We start from the raw sequence: 21,142 nt of genomic DNA, 5'->3' as shown, positions 1-21,142 counted from the left end.
TTGCATAAACGGGTGTTTCGCTATTGATGGTCGGGAACGGCTCAGGCTGAATAGTTCTGGGTTGATGTGGAATATGTTTTGGGAGCAACTGCTCTATAGTTTCTTCTAAATTGGTGCTTGATGGTTCTCTCCAGAGAAATCTAGCCACTGCAGTAGTAGTACAGCTCTCCAGGAGGGTTGGCCAACCTTGCTTTTACCAATTAAGACAAGCAATCGTAGCATTTAAAACACGAGAGTCATATTCAACCTTGGATCAACCCACCCACCAAATACTGCTTGTGTGATGGATAGCCTACAACGTAACTCTATGCTTGTGTTCAACATACAAGATAGCTGCAGGATAGATATTCCTCCCAAAGCCAGCATGGGTTTCTGAGCCAATTCTCAGGTTACAACCAACATAAACACTTGAAGTGTGACATGACCTGGGTGGGTGTGGAGGAATGCTAAAAATCCAGCGCATTTTGTAACACGTCGTATTTGTGTATCTGTTTGTTTGTTTCATTACACGCTGTTTTTTACCAATGACACTGATCTAACATCAGTTTTGCGTTTCTCTCACAAATGATAAAGGCTATACATGTGGTGTTCTGTAAAGTGGTCCCAGATCTGTGCATAAGGGCAACTTAACCTGAGTGGTATACCAAGGATAGGGGATGGCCTTAACACCCTCTAGTTTACATTGACGTCACAGGAAGGCGGCTCTGCGCGCACAGGTGTTCTCCACAGGTGATGGCGAGGAAATGAAAATGGTGCTTCATGAAAAACAAGTTAAACTCTCCACTGAAGTTATTTGACCTCATCACAGCTTAGGCATGGCTCAAAACTGCCTGGGGAACTGTGCGCCGTTGTTTTTCCTAGCCGTCGCTTTTGACGTCGGCGGTTTGACATTGCTTTTAGTTGGTATTTTCGCGGATCTAAAGTTGGACGGTCACTTCTACGGTGATTTCCTCATCTACACGGGTACACTCATCATCTTCCTAAGTCTGGGTTGGTGGATTTTGTGGTACACGGGCAACATAAAGGTTTACTCCGAGGACTTTGAGAAAAGCACCCTGGACAACTTTGCGCATTGGGCGAGAAAGTTTTCGGAGCGGCTCTCGAAGAGCGGGATAAAAACTCTGGAAGCCGGGGAGAAGTGCATGGTGAATAGGAAGGAATCGGTCAACAGAACAGTGCCTGTTCACGCTCCATCACGAATTACGTGGGAACACAGCATCAGCGGACACGACAATGGAGGATACGACCGAAGTTTTGACAACCCGCCGAGGGAGAAAACGGTCGAGTTGGGGATTCTGAAGAACTCTGAAGTGTTATTGCAAAGCATCGTGGATAGCAAAGCGGAGAGGCTTCTCTGACAGCTGGTAGGTGTTTCTCAAAAGCAATAACAGCTCATTTACAAGTGGCTCTAATTAGGTGAACATCCGCTATAATTTTGGCCTCATTCTATTGTTAGATCAGATTTTCCCACCCTGCTTTATGTCCTCAACCTATATTCTCCTCCACGACATCTCAATCTGTTGTAGGTCATGCCTCAATTAGTGATTGTCATAATATTGACTTTCACCCACTCATATTTTCTAACTAGACAAAATTTGACAAACAGTAGGCAATCCTCCCGATTGGATCATGTCAGTTGTTTTGGGACTGTAAAAGCTGTCAATTTGGCTCTGGGTGGAAACTCTATCCTCCCAATAGTCCAGCAGATAGGTGAAATCATTGTTCCATTTTACCATACAAGGATCGAACTTGGTACACTAATTCCAGATGCCTTGAGGAACATTTTAAAGATTGGAGGCAGTCTGGGAAGCCTGCCTGTCAGTCAACCAGGGTGAACATTCTAATAAAATGGCTGCCATTGGATTTCCTTTCAGAAGAAAATAGGGTTAAGTCATTCCAAACAATATAAACATGACTAAAATCTACCCACTAAATAAACCCCACAGATAATATAGATAATAATTCTGATCATGAAGTACTATTGAGACCTTTTTAATAGGGGTCGTATTGAGGTCATTTTGACCCTATTCCAATGGCTATGTGGGGGATTTTTTTGTTGTTAAATTGGATGTCTATATATTGACAAATACACATGTGTTTTAATCAAATCAACCATATGCATTGAGCTTGTCTGAAGGTTTAAGCGCGCTGTTTGATGAAATCATTGAGACACAAATGAGTAGAGGGAGTCCGATTGCAATTGATTTGATTGTGCCGGGCTGGCTCAAACTTATGGCACTGTGTTAAAAATGACAGCGAGCGACTCTGTGACTAGCATCCGTTGGCTCTCTCTCCTCTCTGCTGCAGCGACCACCACAGAACATCAGCAGTGTTTATAGTGTTGGCTCTCTCTCCTCTCTGCTGCAGCGACCACCACAGAACATCAGCAGTGTTTATAGTGTTGGGTCTCTCCTCTCTGCTGCAGCGACCACCACAGAACATCAGCAGTGTTTATAGTGTTGGGTCTCTCTCCTCTCTGCTGCAGCGACCACCACAGAACATCAGCAGTGTTTATAGTGTTGGCTCTCTCTCCTCTCTGCTGCAGCGACCACCACAGAACATCAGCAGTGTTTATAGTGTTGGCTCTCTCTCCTCTCTGCTGCAGCGACCACCACAGAACATCAGCAGTGTTTATAGTGTTGGGTCTCTCTCCTCTCTGCTGCAGCGACCACCACAGAACATCAGCAGTGTTTATAGTGTTGGGTCTCTCTCCTCTCTGCTGCAGCGACCACCACAGAACATCAGCAGTGTTTATAGTGTTGGCTCTCTCTGCTCTCTGCTGCAGCGACCAGAGTTCTGTTACCGATATCCCTAATTTTGTTTAGGAAATTCTTTAAAGTTGTCACCCTTTGCCCTTCTCTCAACCAACTTCATGAGGTAGTCACCTGGCACCATCCCTATGGTGAAGCATGTTGGTGGCAGCATCAGGGTTGTTTTTCATCGGGAGGGACTGGGAGTCAGGATCAAGGGGAAAATGTATGCAAATGTGAAACTTCCGTTATTTTATGTTGAATACATTTGCAAACATTTCCAAAAACCTGTTTTTGCTTTGTCATTATGGGGCTATTGTGTGTAGATTGATGAGCGGAAAAAACAATCAATTTTATAAGGCTGTAACGTAACAAAATGTGGGAAAAGTCAAGGGGTCTTTCCAAATGCACTGTAAATGTAACATAATAAAAATGAGGATGTATGTTCAGGAATCAGGAATTTTGGTAGATTTTTCACAATTTTTCTACAAAAGATTTAAATATATTGTGTTCTCCCGACCACCTCAAACATTTTAAGCCATAATTGGGCTGTATGTACCAATTATTTCTGGAGATCTGTCCAAGTGAATCTAGTTCAATATGGACCCATGCAGCTGGTCGGTGGCCATATTGGAAATGACTTCCAGTGGGGGTAATGGGCTAAATAAATAAATCGATCTATCCAGAACTACTTAGACATGCCCCAGCTGTGTGAAATGTGGCTCTATCACAAAGTCCACAATTGTTCCCATAGCCACTGGACTATGGTCAAAACGACCTCAATATGACCCCCATGAATGTCTTGAGTTTTTTATGATCAGTGTTTTGTCTATATCTGTGGGATTTATTTAGTGGGTGGATAACGTTACAAAGTCATTTTTACATTTAGTTTTGATATGATTCGACCCTATTTCCTTCTAACAGGAAATCTGAATTGCAGCCATTTAATTATTTTTAAACCTCCCAGTTTGGGCTGGATGTGTCAATGTGTAGTTCATGTATGCATAATATGAGCAGAATTACAGTCTCATTTCAGAGCAATGCAGAGCAAGCGCAATCAATCACATTTATTTATAAAGCCCTTCTTATATCAGCTGATGTCACAAAGTGCTGTACAGAAACCCAGCCTAAAACCCCAAACCGCAAGAAATGCAGGTGTAGAAGCACGGCTTGGGTGCACATACAGTATGTGACACAGTGCGCAATATTCGGGGACCACCATTGGTGAGCGCTACTTTCAGAACTACTGGCTAAATGTATACAAATGTACCAGGGAATCTCTTTTAGTGTAAACATTGTTTCTGCCCTCTTGCCTTGAAGGGATTATGAAACCTCCATTATGCCACATTTGAATGATCAGTTGAGGAAGTCCTATAGCGGGTATGAGGTTAATTAACCCAGCTACAACATCATTGTCAACAACACTGACCCATTTCTGCTGTCTCCCACTCCAATAGTATACAGATGCATGTTTCCATGATGTAGTTCATATGACAATATCTTTTTCGAGAAGACTATGAAACGTCACATCTAATTGTTGCAATACACAACCCGTGCAAAGTCCAGTCCTTTAGAATAGATGCCCTTCACAGAGCCCTCCATCATGCCCCAGGCCCTGATCGCACACTTCACTTTGCTAACGAGTGTAATAATTAATTATCGTTCTATACTGGCTGCTACAATATAAAGAGCTTCAGTGGCCTTTAGCCATTCCTATTCAGCTTCCCAACCTCACATTTTTATAGGCTTTTTTTTAACCTGGTAGTTTAAAGCAGTGCTTCTAACAGGGATGACGGGTGGGTCAGGCTTCAGTCTACTCTAGACACCCTTGGGGCGCAGCCTGCAATGCGTCTTAATGGGCTTCAGAGCACCAGCAGTAGTGCTTATTGATTATATTGGATGGAGTTGGGCAGTCCTTAAATCACCTCTACATCAAATAACATTTTATTTGTCACATGTGCCGACTACAAGGGTGTAGACCTTACAGTGAATTGTTTACTTACAAGCCTTTAACCAATAGTGCAGTTTTAAGAAAAATGCCCCCCAAAAAAGAGAAGAATACCTAAATTAAAGAGCAGCAGTAAATAACAATAGCGGGGCCATATATGGGGGTACAGAGTCAATGTGCTGGTGTCGGGGGTAATATGTATGTAGGTAATATGTACATGTAGGTAGAGTTTTTAAAGTGACTGCATAGATAATAACAGTAGCAGCAATGTTCCGGGGGGGGCAATGCAAATAGTCTGGGTAGCCATTTGATTAGCTGTTTAGGAGCCTCATGGACCTAGACTTGGGGCTCCGGGACCACTTGCCGTCTATGACTAGGGTGGCTGGAGTGTCTTTGACAATTTTTAGGGCCTTCCTCTGACACCGCCTGGTATAGAGGTCCTGGATGGCAGGAAGCATGGCCCCGGTGATGTACTAGGCCGTACATCCTACCCTCTGTAGTGGAGGTCGACCGATTAATCGGAATGGCCGATTAATTAGGGCCGATTTCAAGTTTTCATAACAATCGGAAATCGGTATTTTTGGGCAACGATTTAAAAAATAAAATAAAATTTTATTTTTATTTTTATACCTTTTATTTAACTAGGCAAGTCAGTTAAAGAAAACATTCTTATTTTCAATGACTGCCTTAGGAATGGTGGGTTAACTGCCTTGTTCAGGGGCAGAAAGACAGATTTTAACCTTGTCAGCTCGGGTATCCAATCTTGCAACCTTACAGTTAACTAGTCCAACGCAATAACGGCCTGCCTCTCTCTCGTTGCACTCCACAAGGAGACTGACTGCCTGTTACACGAATGCAGTAAACCAAGGTAAGTTGCTAGCTAGCATTAAACTTATCTTATAAAAAACAATCAATCATAATCACTAGTTAACTACACATGGTTGATGATATTACTAGATATTATCTAGCGTGTCCTGCTTTGCATATAATCTGACTGAGCATACAAGTATCTAAGTATCTGACTGAGCGGTGGTAGGCAGAAGCAGGCACGTAAACATTCATTCAAACAGCACTTTCGTGCGTTTTGCCAGCAGCTCTTCGTTGTGCGTCATGCATTGCGCTGTTTATGACTTCAAGCCTAACAACTCCCGAGATGAGGCTGGTGTAACCGAAGTGAAATGGCTAGCTAGTTAGCGCGCGCTAATAGCATTTCAAACGTCACTCGCTCAGAGCCTTCTAGTAGTTGTTCCCCTTGCTCTGCATGGGTAACGCTGCTTCGATGGTGGCTGTTGTCGATTGTGTTCCTGGTTCGAGCCCAGGGAGGAGCGAGGAGAGGGACTGAAGCTATACTGTTACACTGGCAATACTAAAGTGCCTATAAGGACATCCAATAGTCAAAGGTTAATGAAATAGTTCTATAATTCCTATAATAACTACAACCTAAAACTTCTTACCTGGGAATATTGAAGACTCATGTTAAAAGAAACCACCAGCTTTCATATGTTCTGAGCAAGGAACTGAAACATTAGCTTTATTGCACTTTTACATATTGCACTTTTACTATCTTCTCCAACACTTTGTTTTTGCATTATTTAAACCAAATTGAACATGTTTATTTACTTGAGGCTAAATTGATTTTATTGATGTATTATATTAAGTTAAAATAAGTGTTCATACAGTAATGTTATAATTGTCATTATTACAAATACATGTTTTTTTTTAGATTGGCCGATTTTAATCGGTATTGGCTTTTTGGTCCTCCAATAATTGGTATCGGCGTTGAAAAAACATAATCGGTCGACCTCTACTCTGTAGTGCCCTGCGGTCGGAGGCCGAGCAGTTGCCATACCAGGCAGTGATGCAACCCGTCAGGATTCTCTCGATGGTGCAGCTGTAAAACCTTTTGAGGATCTGAAGACCCATGCCAAATAATTTCAGTCTCCTGAGGGGGAATAGGTTTTGTTGTGCCCTCTTCACGACTGTCTTGGTGTGCTTGGACCATATTAGTTTGCTGGTGATGTGAACGCCAAGGAACTAGAAGCTTTCAACCTGCTCCACTATAGCCCCATCGATGAGAATGGGGACGTGCTCTGTCCTCATTTTCCTGTAGTCCACAATCATCTCCTTAGTCTTGATCACGTTGAGGGAGAGGTTGTTGTCCTGGCACCACACGGTCAGGTCTCTGACCTCCTCCCTATAGGCTGTCTCGTTGTTGATCACTGTTGTGCCATCAGCAAACTTAATGATGCCGTTTGAGTCGTGCCTGGCTGTGCAGTCATGAGTGAACCTGGAGTACAGGAGGGGGCTGAGCACGTACCCCTGAGGGGCCCCCGTGTTGAGGATCAGCGTGGCGGATGTGTTGTTACCTACCCTTACCACCTGGGGGCGGCCCGTCAGGAAGTCCAGGATCCAGTTGCAGAGGGAGGTGTTTAGTCTGAGCTGTAGTTAATGAATAGCATTCTCACAGGTGTTCCTTTTGTCCAGGTGGGAAAGGGCAGTGTGGAGTGCAATAGAGATTGCATCATCTGCAGATCTGTTGGTGCAGTATGCAAATTGGAGTGGGTCTAGGGTTTCTGGGATAATGGTGTTGATGATGTGAGCCATGACCAGCCTTTTTAAAGCATTTCATGGCTACAGGTGTGAGTCCTATGGGTCGGCAGTCATTTAGGCAGGTTACCTTAGTGTTCTTGGGCACAGGGACTATGGTGGTCTGCTTGAAACATGTTGGTATTACAGACTCCGACAGGGAGAGGTTAAAAATGTCAGTGAAAGACACTTGCCAGTTGGTCAGTGCACGCTCTGAGTACACATCCTGGTAATCCGTCTGGCCTTGTGAATGTTGACCTGTTTAAAAGTCTTACTCACATCGGCTGCGGAGATCGTGATCACACAGTCGCCCGGAACAGCTGATGCTCTCATGCATGTTTCAGTGTTACTTGCCTCGAAGCGAGCATAGAAGTTATTTTGCTTGTCACTGGGCAGCTCTCGGCTGTGCATCCCTTTTGTAGTCTAATAGTTTGCAAGCCCTGCCACATATGACGAGAGCCGGTGTAGTACGATTTGATCTTGGTCCTGTATTAACGCGGGTAGCCTAGTGGGGCGGCAGGGTAGCCTAGTGGTTAGAGCGTTGGACTAGTAACCGGAAGGTTGCAAGTTCAAACCCCCGAGCTGACAAGGTACAAATCTGTCGTTCTGCCCCTGAACAGGCAGTTAACCCGCTGTTCCTAGGCCGTCATTGAAAATAAGAATTTGTTCTTAACTGACTTGCCTGGTTAAATAAATTTAAAAAACGCTTTGCCTGTTTGATGGTTCGTCGGAGGCTATAGTGGGATTTCTTATAAGCTCCTTGAAAGCGGCAGCTCTACCCTTTAGCTCAGTGCGAATGTTGCCTGTAATCCATGGCTTCTAGTTGGTGTACATAAAGTCAATGTGGGGACTATGTCCTCGACGCACTTATTGATAAAGCCAGTGACTGATGTGGTGTACTCCTCAATGCCATCGGAAGAATCCTGTAACATATTCCAGTATGTGCTAGCAACGCAGTCTTGTAGTTTAGTATCTGCTTCACCTGACCACTTTTTTTTTTATAGACCGAGTCACTGGTGCTTCCTGATTTTAGAGCTTTGTATGCGTCTCTGTGTGTGGATTGCACATTTAACATGTTGATAGAAATGATGTAAAACTGATTTAAGTTTCCCTGCATTAAAGTCCCCGGCCACTATGAGCGTTTTCCTGTTTGCTTATGGCGGTATACAGCATCGGTCTGTGATGGTACGTAAGACAGCTACAAAAAATACAGATGATAAACTCTCTAGGTAGATAGTGTGGTCTACAGCTTATCATGAGATACTCTACCTCAAGCGAGCAAAACCTCGAGACTTCCTTAGATATAGTGCACCAGCTGTTGTTTGCAAATATACATAGGCCCCGCCCCTTGTCTTCCCAGAGGCTGCTGTTCTGTCCTGCCGATGGAGGGTATAACCCTCCAGCTGTATGTTCTTAATGTCGTCGTTCAGCCATGACTCTGAAACACAAGATTTTACAGGTTTTTCATGTCCCGTTGGTAGGATATATGTGCTTTCAGCTCGTCCCATTTCTTTTCCAGCGATTGAACATTAGCTAGCAGGACGGAAGGTAAGGGCAGATTAGCCACTCGTCGCCTGATCCTCACAAGGCACCCTGATCTTTTTCCGCAAAATCTCTGTTTCCTTCTCCAGCAAATCACGGGGATCTGGGCCTGGTAGGGTGTCTGTAGTAGTATATCCGACTCATTGAAGGAGAACTCTTCGTCCAGTTTGAGGTGAGCAATCGCTGTTCAGAAGCTCTTTTCGGTCATAAGAGACGGGAGCAGCAACATTATTAACAAAACAAGCTACGAACAACGGGAAAAAACTAACAAAATAGCATGGTTGGTTAAGAGCCGATAAGACGGCAGCCTCCCCTCCGGCGCCATCGTAGTACATTCACCCTACGTGATTCAGATTATACGGTATAACTCCTACAACCATCTTAAGGAGTTATCTCAATGGGTCTAATAGGGGATTGATTTTAGAATAAAAGCGACAAATCACGGGACTTTTTGAGATGGATTCAGAAGTCTATCGTTGTCTTTCTGGGCAATTCAACTGCATTGCACTGAACAGACAACAGAGAAAACATTCATGTAGAAGTCGTACTCTCATACAGGCCATGAACTGGTCACATGATTCCTTACAAATGACAGATGTTCATATAAGCTTTTAGGATATGAACATTAATGCCTAGTCAATGTCCGTGCTCCCACTGAAATAGAATTAGCATAATAAAAAATCCCCATAAAAATGTGTGTTTTTTTAAGCTAGAGATACAGAAACTGCGTCTCAATCCACCACCTGCAGTGGAAGGTGGCCGAGCTACAGGGGTGTTTGTCAGACCAGGAGACATCCCGAAAATCGGTCTTCTCACACAAGTGTTCTTGACACAAACCGGTGCCCCTTGCACCTACTACCATACCCCGTTCAAAGGCACTTCAATCATTTGTCTTGCCCGTTCACCCTCTGAATGGCGCACACACACACAATCTGTCTCGGGGTTTAAAAATCCTTCTTTAACATGTCTCCTCCCCTTCATCTACACTGATTTTAAGTGGATTTAACAAGTGACATCTAAGGGATCCTAGCTTCCCCCTGGATTCACCTGGTCAGTCTGTCATGGAAAGAGCAGAGTTCTATAATGTTTTGTATACTCAGTGTACTGTATATGGAAGTGGTTTAGTGTCCCAAAAATTATTTCCTGATCTTATATTTCTCAGATATAGGACACTTTTTAAAAAACTTCCTTTTGATATATTTCGACTGTTATTCCATATATTAACTTGTTAGCCATTGTGTTTTAATGGCCTAATGTGACTAAGGCCAAATTCAATGTTTCATTAACTACTTAAAAATATATATTTAAAAAATTGATACCAAAAGGGGTTCTAAAATTCTAAATCAAATGGCTAAATGATCTTTGGTATGACCATCTTAAAACAATTATATATGTTAGCTTGGAACCTCCCCGCTCACCCCATCCCATTTAGACTGAAGGATTATCTGTTTTTCTCAATGTATACATTCCTCCAATGAACATTCAGGCCACCACCAAGGGACAACATGGCTATTGTACAAGCCACCTATTGCACACCAATTATGACCAACAGTTTGACTGGATGATGTTTGGCAGCAAATGACGAACAAATATTGTCTGTGGATAACGCAACAGCGCTGATATTTTAAAGAAACAACATTTTTCTCAATGTACGTTCAGTGATTCCAGATTATTGAGCAAGAAACCACATTTTAGGTTTACGATTATGGAATGTTTGCCAATCACTTCGCAGTATGTCTCATTCATTGTCCTGCCAACAGTGTCTGTATCCAATGACGTTGGCTTGATTTTTATTGAAATGTTCTCATGCAATCCTCCTCGCCACTTCGTTTAATAGCTGAACAGAGAGTCTAGGCCTGTTACCGTATCACTTTGAGGCACACTGTCATTCTATAGTGTTTTAATATAGTAGCTTTAGGAAACCGGTCATGTAGGTGCATACTATCATTTAATAAAACTAGTATACTTTGATGCTTGTGTCCATGACATCAACTCCCTCCTACCCACTGTTCTGGCCACCTACTCCAATATTGACACCGTCACTCACGTAGGTTTTCAGTTTCTGAAGAACTGAAGGACTACAAAAACAAAAATGTAAGATCCTCGCTAGCACAGGGAAGAGAGTGATTATCTCTGGCCCCCTCCCGTGCTACAGAAGGGGTTCGGACAGTTTGGGCTAACTTGTTGTCCTGAATGAGTACCTAAAATAAACAGCAGGAATATCTCCTTTTGTGACTACTTTGATTTGCTGTGATTCACCCTAACCATAGGAGTTCCAGGATGATTTCCAGCAACATCACAAACTGTTTTAGAGACTGACAGACAGTCTGGTAGCGCACCAGTTCTCCCTGTCAGAAAAAGCAACAAAGGACTTTGGAAAGCATATCAACTCCTGTAGAAATGGCACTCTGGTTATTGTGAGTAACCTAATTGATGTTCTTTTAACTCTGCCTTCTCGTGAGTTTATACAAACTGTCATCTACCATTCTGTTAGATTGGAGACTGTCAGAAAACATGGTTGTAACGTTAACAATGTGGTTGTTATTCCATTGGTTACCTCGAGGCAGATATCCCAGGGGCAGAGTAGCCCACACTCATTGAATATGGCGCTTTTAAATGTTAGGTTTTCCTAGTGATTGCTCTTTCTCGCGAATTACCTCATTACTGAGCGCAAAGTTGATAGCTATATTTCAGTGAGAAACATGCAGTCATCAGACTGTAGTGCAGCTCTTTATAAAAGCCTCCCCCCAGGACTACAGCTTTTCATAATCCATCAGAAAAGGGGGTCTTTTAAGCATCATACTATACTGTTTAAATGTCAGCCACCAGTGCTGGCCATAACCCTCTATAGGCCACCAAAGCACTGCCTGACTTCCTTTACTGATTTCACTGTTGTCTATTGTCCTTGAGAATTATGATAAAAATCATTGTGTTGGATGATTTTTATATTCACAAAGTGACTGACACCAAGGCCATTGAATTGAATATTATCCAACATGTTACTGGGCCCACCCATAACATGTTACTGGGCCCACCCATACTGGGCCCACCCATAACATGTTACTGGGCCCACCCATAACCTCGGCCATACTCTGGACCAGGTTATTACCAAGGGGCTTTGTGTTGACATATCCTCTCTTGTTGATGTCGCTTTATCTGATCACCACTGTGTATTTTTACTACCTTGTTGCACAAGGTAATACTGAACGCATTATTTAAAAACACTATCTTACCTCTGAAGTTGCTACAGATTTTGTGTATGAACAATACTCCATCACCTATTCTGCTTTCCTCTTGTGATGATTTAGTTGATACGTTTTAATAGCAAATTAAGGGCAACCATTGATGCCATAGCTCCAGTAAAGTTGAAAAAGGCCACCTCAAAACGGAACGCCCCTTGCATGAGTGAGAACTAATCAATTAAAGAGAAATTGCTGAAAGGCCAAGCAGAAGTGGCGAAAGTCAAAGTTGCCGGTCCATTATGATACAGTGTATTCGGGAAGTATTCAGACCCCTTGACTTTTTCCCCCAAAGTGTTATGTTACAGCCTTGTTCCAAAATGGATTACATTCCATGGTAAACACCAAGCAAGCTATCTATCATGTGCCTTTTACTGAGGTGTGGCTTCTGTCTGGCCACTCTAACATAAAGGCTTGATTGGTGGATGGTTGTTCTTCTGGTTCTCCTATCTCCATAGAGGAACTCTGGCGCTCTATCAGAGTGACCATTGGGTTCTTGGTCACCTCCCTGACCAAGGCCCTTCTCCCCTGAATGCTCAGTTTGGCCGGGCAGCCAGCTCTAGGAAGAGTCTTGGTGGTTCTAATCTTCGTTCATTTAAGAATGATGGAGGCCACTGTGTTCTTGGGGACCTTCAATGCTGCAGAAATGTTTTGGTACCCTTTCCCAGATCTGTGCCTCGACCTCATGGCATGGTATAGACAGGTTGTGTGGGTGTGCCTTTCCAAATCATGTCCAATCAATTGAATTTACCACAGGTGGACTCCAATCAAGTTGTAGAAACATCTCTGGGATGACCAATGGAAACAGGATGCACCTGAGCTCAATTTTGAGTCTCATAGCAAAGGGTCTGAATACTTATGTAAAAAAAGGTATTTGTTTATTTTTAATGTTTGCCAACATTTCTTTAAAAAAAAACGTTTTGCTTTGTAATTATGGGCTATTGTGTGTAGATTGAGGTAAAAAATGTATTTAATCAATTTTCGAATAAGGCTGTAACATAAAATGTGGAAAAAGTGAAGGGGTCTGAATACTTTCCGACTGCACCGTACTCTGAGAGAGGAACTTGGCATATATAAGCAGGCAATTTGAAATGCCAGACGGGCTTATTTTTCTAACTTGATCCTACCCCCTCAAACATACAGTATGTGAACTTTCCTCCACATTTCAGGGATAAGATACCCAGCCTAATGTTGGCTATCAGTCATGCAAGACCGGATGAGAAGTTTGATATGTGTCCTAGCCTACCACGCAAAGTTAATACGGATTTATTTTCCCTGGTTGACACAGACATCCTCAGGAAAGTGATATCACAACTTAAGCCTTCTACCTGCCTTCTCGTTCCTATCCCTACCTTCTTCAAACCAGTTTTAATTGCATATCTGAAGAAGGAAGTGCAAGCTATTGTTTGTCCTTCCCTGTTCACAGGCACTTTCCCCACTGCACTAAAAACTGCAATGGTGAAACCCCTTCTGAAGAAAAGTAATCTAGATTCTTCAGCTCTTGGCAATTTTCGGCCAATCTCCAACCTTCCATTCTTAAGCAAAATTCTGGAGAAATTCGTTTTCAAATATCTAAAACATATTTTTTAAGTGCCAACTGTATTTTTGAAAAATTTCAATCTGTTTTTTTTGTGCCCACCACTGCACAGAAGACCGCCTTACTTAAAGGGGTAAATTATCGTAGATGCCAAACAGCTCTCTATCCTTGTACTCTTATTGAAGTGCAGCATTCGACACTTGACCATGATGTCCTTCTGGAGAAGTGGGTTGGCCTCTCCGGTTCAGTTCTAAATTGGTTTAGGACCTATTTAACTGGTCAAGTTTTTTTGTCACCCTTGGTGACCATAACTCAGAGAACCTATCACATGTGGCGTTTCACAAGGTTCGATGTTTGGGTCTGGTACGTTGCGTTCATTTTTGTTCAGTACTGAACCAAGTTCAAGTTAGTTCATATCAAGGAATCAGTCAATTGAAATAAATAAATTAGGCACTAATCTATGGATTTCACATGACTGATCAGTGGCGCAGTCATCGTGGGCCTGGGAGGGCATAGGCCCACCCACTTGGGAGCAAGGCCCAGCCAATCAGAATGCTGGGGACAATATAAGGCCACTCTAAAATGTAGTTTTGTCACACAACACAATGCCACAGATGTCTCAAGTTGAGGGAGTGTGCAATTGGCATGCTGACTCCAGGAATGTCCAGCAAAGCTGTTGCCAGAAAATGTAGTGTTAATTTCTCTACCATAAGCTGCCTTCCACATAATTTTTGAGAATATAGCCATTCCAACCGGCTTCCCAACCGCAAACCACGTGTAACCACGGCAGCCCAGGACCTTAACACCCGGTTTCTTCACCTGCAGGATCGTTTGAGAACAGCCACCCGTGCAATGTTCATTCTGTTCAGTCAGCTTCTTGATATGCCACACCTGTCAGGTGGATGGATTATCTTGGCAAAGGAGAAATGCTTACAAACAAGGATATAAACAAATTTGTGCACAAAATTTCTGTGACCTTTTATTTCAGCTCATGAAACATGGGACCAACACTTTACATGTTTATATTTTGTATTTGGTTCAGTATATGTTACCCCTTGGCAGCATTATCAGAAAGCACAACATTAATTTTCACTGCTACGGAAACGATATACAACATTACATTTGTGTCACCAGAGGATTTTCGCAGCATTTGAGTTATTATGCCCCCAGCGTCTTGAAACGCCTGCCAGTGAATCTGAAGGGGGCCGACACTGGTCATCTTTTTAGCTTTACTGTTCCTTAGGGTGCTTTTTAGTCATTCAGTTTGTCATTCTTTAGTTGTTTTTTTAATCTTGTTCGTTGTGTGGTAAATATTTCAGCTTTTGTTTTTATTTGTTTGTTTTTTCTCATGTGAAGCACATTGTGTTGCATTCCATGTCTGAAATGTGCTGTATAAATAAAGCTTGATTTAATGGTTTGCTGTGATTCTCTCTCTGCAAAAGACCAGATGATTCAAATCATGTGGTTTTCCTTGCTATAGCAGGCTCATTAAACAAATGCCCTCCGCCCATGTGGTATAGCGTCGTGTTCTAGGGACTAAAACATTTGAATTAATAAATCGTTATTGTCTCAGAAGGGAAATTAGTTTGCAGCACGTTGCATAACAACACAGGATGTTGTGGAAGTAACGCAATACTAGGAAATAAAGAAAATGTGTCTCACATTTTCTCACAGATGTTTTTGTAATATTGGTGTTCTCCTTCTCACAAATTTTTCCTCTGTTGCAGGTGTTCTCGGATTCTCCCGTTTGAAAAACGTATGCCTACTCCAAGCCCTGCTTTTCAAATCCCAACCGACTGAATACCTTTTTAGCCTATATGAACCAAAGACACTTTTTCAATAGAGAATACTATTTTTGTTCAGGAAGAGGACGTCTGACACAATGTCCGGCCCCCTGCACTGAGGATAGAAATGGCAGAATTTTACTTGTAATTAGCTAAATAACTAAAAATGTAATGTCCTGAATTTTACATGGTTCATTTTGAAGATATGTTCCTTAAATAAAGTTTATTTTCTTTTTTTCTAACGTCATATCTCTGAGTTGTTAATCAGACATCATTGACTGGATAGCTCACAGTTACACTTCAAAAACATTATACTTAAATCCATGAGGGACATAAACAAATCAAAACACATCTTCCAAAGCTCAGATCCTATGATTTATTAATGTATAGTGTATGTTTGTATCTGGTTAGGTAGGTAGTATTGATATGCTATCTGTCTGTTCTGTTTGGGGTTGGTAAGAGCAAGTGTGTTGATAGCACTGTGCTGGCTGTCTGCCACTGGTTATACTGATAGATCCCCCCCCACACACACACACACACACAGACAGAGCGAGAGAGACTGTAGAGAATGTATCGTGTAGAACTATATTTTCTGGAACATTCTGAACCTTGCGGAATACACACTGGCACAAGGACTGCATCTCCATACCATATTTAATGTAACCTTTTATTTAACTAGGCAAGTCAGTTAAGAACAAACTCTTATTTACAATGACTGCCTAGGAACAAGGGTTAACTGCCTTGTTCAGGGGCAGAACGACAGATTTTTTTTTTTACCTTGTCAGTTTGGGGATTCGATCCTGCAACCTTTCGGTTACTGGCTTGTTACCTATTAAAAATAAAACATTTAATGAAATGAATACCGTTGGTTATTGGAGTGTTAGTTAGCAAAGATGTTTCTCATGTCTATCAAACATTAATATTCTCCAACCTTTGAAGCCACCTGTAGGGCATACGATAAGCTCCCAAACAACCCCTAGTGTTGGAATGTGGTATGTTTATGAACTGGAAACGTGTCCAAAACCCCCCACAACAGAGATGGAAGAAGAACATTTGAACCTTTTAGTCATCATTAGTGAGACTAACACACATGTTCCCCCTGGCAGCAGTCCCGCTATGGGAACTATGTGAGATGTGAAGTGTGATAGATCAAGCTCACTGGAATGTAGCCTACACGGGCCTTTCATAAAACACCTCTTCCTTGCTTCCTCATTCAGTCAGATTCACTGTAGGGTAGATTACCCGAACAATGCAGAGAAAGTACAGGGATATATGTATGAGTAGTTATCCTAGTGTAAACATTGAAATGATCTTGTTACAGTGAATGCAAGGGAAAATAGCTAGCAGCCATAGAATCATTAGAAGTGGTATTTACATAGTGGTAGGAGGAGGATAAATACCTTCATGACAGACACTCTCTCCACCATGGGCTACACTCAGTACCTGGGCCGCTGCCTTCTCTTCTTCTTCATCGCCATCTTCCTGGATGTTGTGGGCCTCATCCTGTTCTTCCTGGGCATCTTTGCACCCTTCAGCTTCTGGGACTTTTTGGTCTTCTCTGGGCCCATCATCATCTTCCTCAGCCTGTTCTTCTGGATCTTCTGGTACGTAGGCAACCTGGAGGTTGCTGTGGACGACTTTCTGCCCAAGTGACTTACTTCTGGGGATTGGAGAGAGACTGTGGTGGGGGTGTGGACTGGTGATGAGAGTCTAGCCAGTGGGGCAGAAATGGACATGGAGTGAAAATGTATTTACAATTGAGCACTTTTGAAGACCGAGGATCCACCCTGGACATCAATTACTCAATCTCTGCTAGAGCTAGGTGTGTTATGCTGACATTGTTCCATAAAGAGAGAATTATAGATTTGCTAACTGTTTTTTTGCTCAGGTCTGTCTTAATATATTATCTCGATAGGACTTCTGGGTTTAAATGAAGTCTACAATGTTGTCAAAAAGCTTAGTGTATAAACATTTGTTTTGGCGTAAGTACTTCAATACTTGAATGTATTATGTTCTCTTTCATGTGATCATTCTTTGCTGGAACTGCAGTACTGAATAATGGATGAATAGGTGACGTTTACACTGACTCAACAAGGTGAAGACTTTCACCTAAATGTGAGATTAGCTTGTGTTTTGGTTTCCTGGGACTCCTCGCTTTGTATCATGTCGATACGATTTTGTTTTTGAGGCTGTGCATTTTGTTTATCAACTCTTAAAAAGAATACACTGAATTAAATTGTACAATCGCATTTGACTTTTTAGATGTTTTTTTTTAAAGCACTTACTTTACATTTGAAATAAGTTGTTCTTGTGATTTTCCTATTGTGAAATCTGAGAGTTCAGTTACTCTGACCGATAAAAACCAACTGGGTATGTCCAGTTTGTCAGGAGGGCAGCAGGTAGCCTAGCAGTTAAGAGCGTTGGGCCAGTAACCGAAAGGTTGCTGGTTCAAATCTCTGAGCCAATTAGGTAAAACATGTGACAATGTGCGATTGAGCAAGGCACGTAAACCGGAATTGTAAATCGCTCTGGATAAGAGCGTCTGCTAAATTACTGAAATGTAACGTTGCCTGGAGTGGGGCAGTGAATGCTCCCTACAAGAATGGGTCTGTGTAATGGGAAAAAGGATGACTTGTTTCCTAATTACCTTTTTCAAACAACTGAGTTTCCCACCAAGAAGAGTCACAATGACAAGGAAGTTCTTCTGCCTTGGTCTGATCAAATATTTACCAGATTTTATGGACAGAAATGTTGCCAGCCATGTACCAAAGTAAACCTTCCGTGTACTGTAGAATGTGACACAACTGGTTTAGGGTGGCAAACAGACGCACCCATGTGCTGGGTGATAATCTCTCTTTCCATGAACAATGGATGCTGGAGAAATAACCATGATACACTGCCAACAACTCGGGGAAATAATGTTGGCCTAGTCGTTTTTAGTTTGTTTCCTTCAGCTATTTTTTAAGATTGAAAATGTTACTTTGGTGATATTAAGCAGAGCATTTCTGCTCACCCACAATTTTGAGGGGGGGGGGGCATTTGGGATTGTCATCTGAAAGAGAGGGGAAAAAACGACAAAAGTGGATGGATATTGATGGTAAATACCAACGGCCATGTTCTATAAAGTATTTCACTTCAGCCTAACAGTGTTGCCAAAGACAACATACCTCTACTTCCTGTGCCATAAAGGCCCAGCTTGCTTATAATGGCCATAGGGCACTTAGGCATTGTTTAGCTGAACTGCAATTTGTAAATGTGTCAGGCGTGCATTACTAATTCATCTCTGGAGGCTAGTTCCACAGAATCAAGGCTGCAGTTGACATGTCACACAGGTGTTGAAATGCCCCTATTGTTCCCCTGGGGTTAAGTTTCCAGTTCACACCAAGCATGTGTATACCGCTGAGTCTTTCCAATATCCGGTGCCAACCACTGAATCAAGTGCTAACACACTTCGGCAAGAGAACTTAACACCGTGTCGCACGTCTGTGTTAACAAAGAGAGCTGGGATTCAGTTCTACTTGACTACCACCACTCTGCAAACAGTAGACACTTCTGCGGCCCTCTGGTGTCCCCTGTGGTGATGCCAAAACCTCAGACCTTGCCAAGCACCTGGCTTATGCTTTACTGCATTATAAACACAAGTGATGGTTCTGAATAATATTAACAAATAAGAGGTGAATTATTCCACACTATAAAATACTTTGTTCAGTCTTTTTCCATGTCTGGCCCTCAAAGAAAGTAGACTTTAGTGACACCACATGCACTACTATATACATTATAAACACTAGATGGCAACGTTGTCTCTAAAACAGACTGAAGTTGCTGCAATGGACAACATCTAGCTGTTTGCTTGCACCTCATGACCCCTCCTTCACTTGCGCAGATCTGAGAGCATCAAATGTTCTGCTTTCACTCCTTCGTTTTCAAATCAGTGCAAAGGAAGTAGGAGATTATAAACAGCAACTAATTTAGTAGACTATTGAGATGCATGAACCCGCAAGCTATCTAGTCTTGATCACAGCAGTGCAGAGACAATTATGGAGGAATATGAACAAGTACCCGTCCTTGCACACACACACACGTGTACAAATATTTTCAGTGACATAAAAAGGGCAAACTGACTCGACTCCACATCATGTGTATCTAGAGATTTCTAAATGTGAAATTCAAAATAAGGTAGTCTTCTGGTTTTCCCACCTTGTACATTTCAGTAAAACGTTTAGAGACCGATTTGATCTTGAATGCAACGCCACTATGTGATGATGTCATCGATAAACGAAAGCGCATGCATGCCACATGGAACGTTCTCTATGCGACACGCTTGTTCATGTTGCAATCATAAAGAGTTAAGCACCTGGCATTTAACGATGACACCTTGTCAAGTCGGCCATTTACACGTCTTGTGAATGAAGAGGCTATTAAATATGGACTATCGAGGCTAATTTCTAATATCCACACCTTTGTATTTGACCTCCATAACATTTCGAGTCGCCTGAAGCATTGTGGGTACTACGATTTGTAAACTAAAAGGCTGCTCGGCTGCATAGAAGACACGGCAGGATCGACTATTTGAATTTGAATCATGTGACCCAACAACAGAATAGTAAAAAGTACTACTAGAGGATGTCAATTCATTATGTTTAAAATGTCCAAGAAGAAATCATCTGTTCCAAGAAGGAGCACTTAAACCAGGACCTACCTCACCCCATACAACTTTACCAAACCCAAACCGGGAAAAAGGGGGGGAAGGGTTGAGTTGTGTGTTCAAAATCCACCGCTGTCCATTAAATATGTCACTAGTAACTTCAAGCCACATCACTGCACACCCCCTGAACAAAGTTCTACGGCTGCACCATTGAGAGCATCTTGACTGGCTGCATCACTGCTTGGTATGGCAACTGCTTGGCATCCGACCGAAAGGCGCTACAGAGGGTAGTGCATACAGCCCAGTACATCACTGGGGCTGAGCTCCCTGCCATCCAGGACCTCTATGCCAGGCAGTGTCAGAGGAAGGCCCTAAAGATTGTCAAAGACTCTAGCCACCCAAGACAGAGACTGTTCGCCCTGCTACCGCATGGCAAGGGGTACTGATGCACCAAGTCTGAAACCATCAGGACCCTGAACAGCTTCTACCCCCCAAGCTATAAGACTGCTAAATAGTTAGTTAAATAGTTAACCAATAGGCTAGGCTGAAACACCTGCATTTTGGAGGTGACTTACCCAAGAAATCAAAACAGAGACCAAGTTTGTATTTGTTAACTCAATTATTTTTATATATTTTTTGCATTGTTTAACAAATATTTGTTATTTTTTTTTGTTTTTTTAGCTAAAAAGGTGGGGCCCTGCTCCCACCTGCCCTGAATGATGGGTCGCCACTGGGAAGTACAAAAGCCATTGATGGAGCACATGGTCTGAACAGACTAAGATTAAGATAGGAGTGATTAAGATAGGAGTGAAAAAAATTGATTTCATTTAAAAAAACAAGGACATTTCTAAGTGACCCCAAACTTTTGAACGGTAGTGTGCATATGGGATGAGTAATGCAAGATATGTAAACATTATTAAAGTGGCATTATTAAAGTGACTAGTGATTAATTTATTAAAGTGGCCAATGATTTCAAGTCTTTATGTAGGCTGCAGCCTCTCTGTGTTAGTGATGGTCCCAGATTTGATGGGGTGGGGGGGGGGGGGCAGTGGCTCGAGTGGTTGTTGTCCTTGGTGATCTTTTAGGCCTTCCTGTGACATTGGGTGCTGTA

Source organism: Oncorhynchus nerka, linkage group LG16 (assembly GCF_034236695.1).
Source record: "Oncorhynchus nerka isolate Pitt River linkage group LG16, Oner_Uvic_2.0, whole genome shotgun sequence".
In the NCBI taxonomy this organism is placed as follows: domain Eukaryota; kingdom Metazoa; phylum Chordata; class Actinopteri; order Salmoniformes; family Salmonidae; genus Oncorhynchus; species Oncorhynchus nerka.
Note: the sequence above shows the minus strand (reverse complement) of the source record.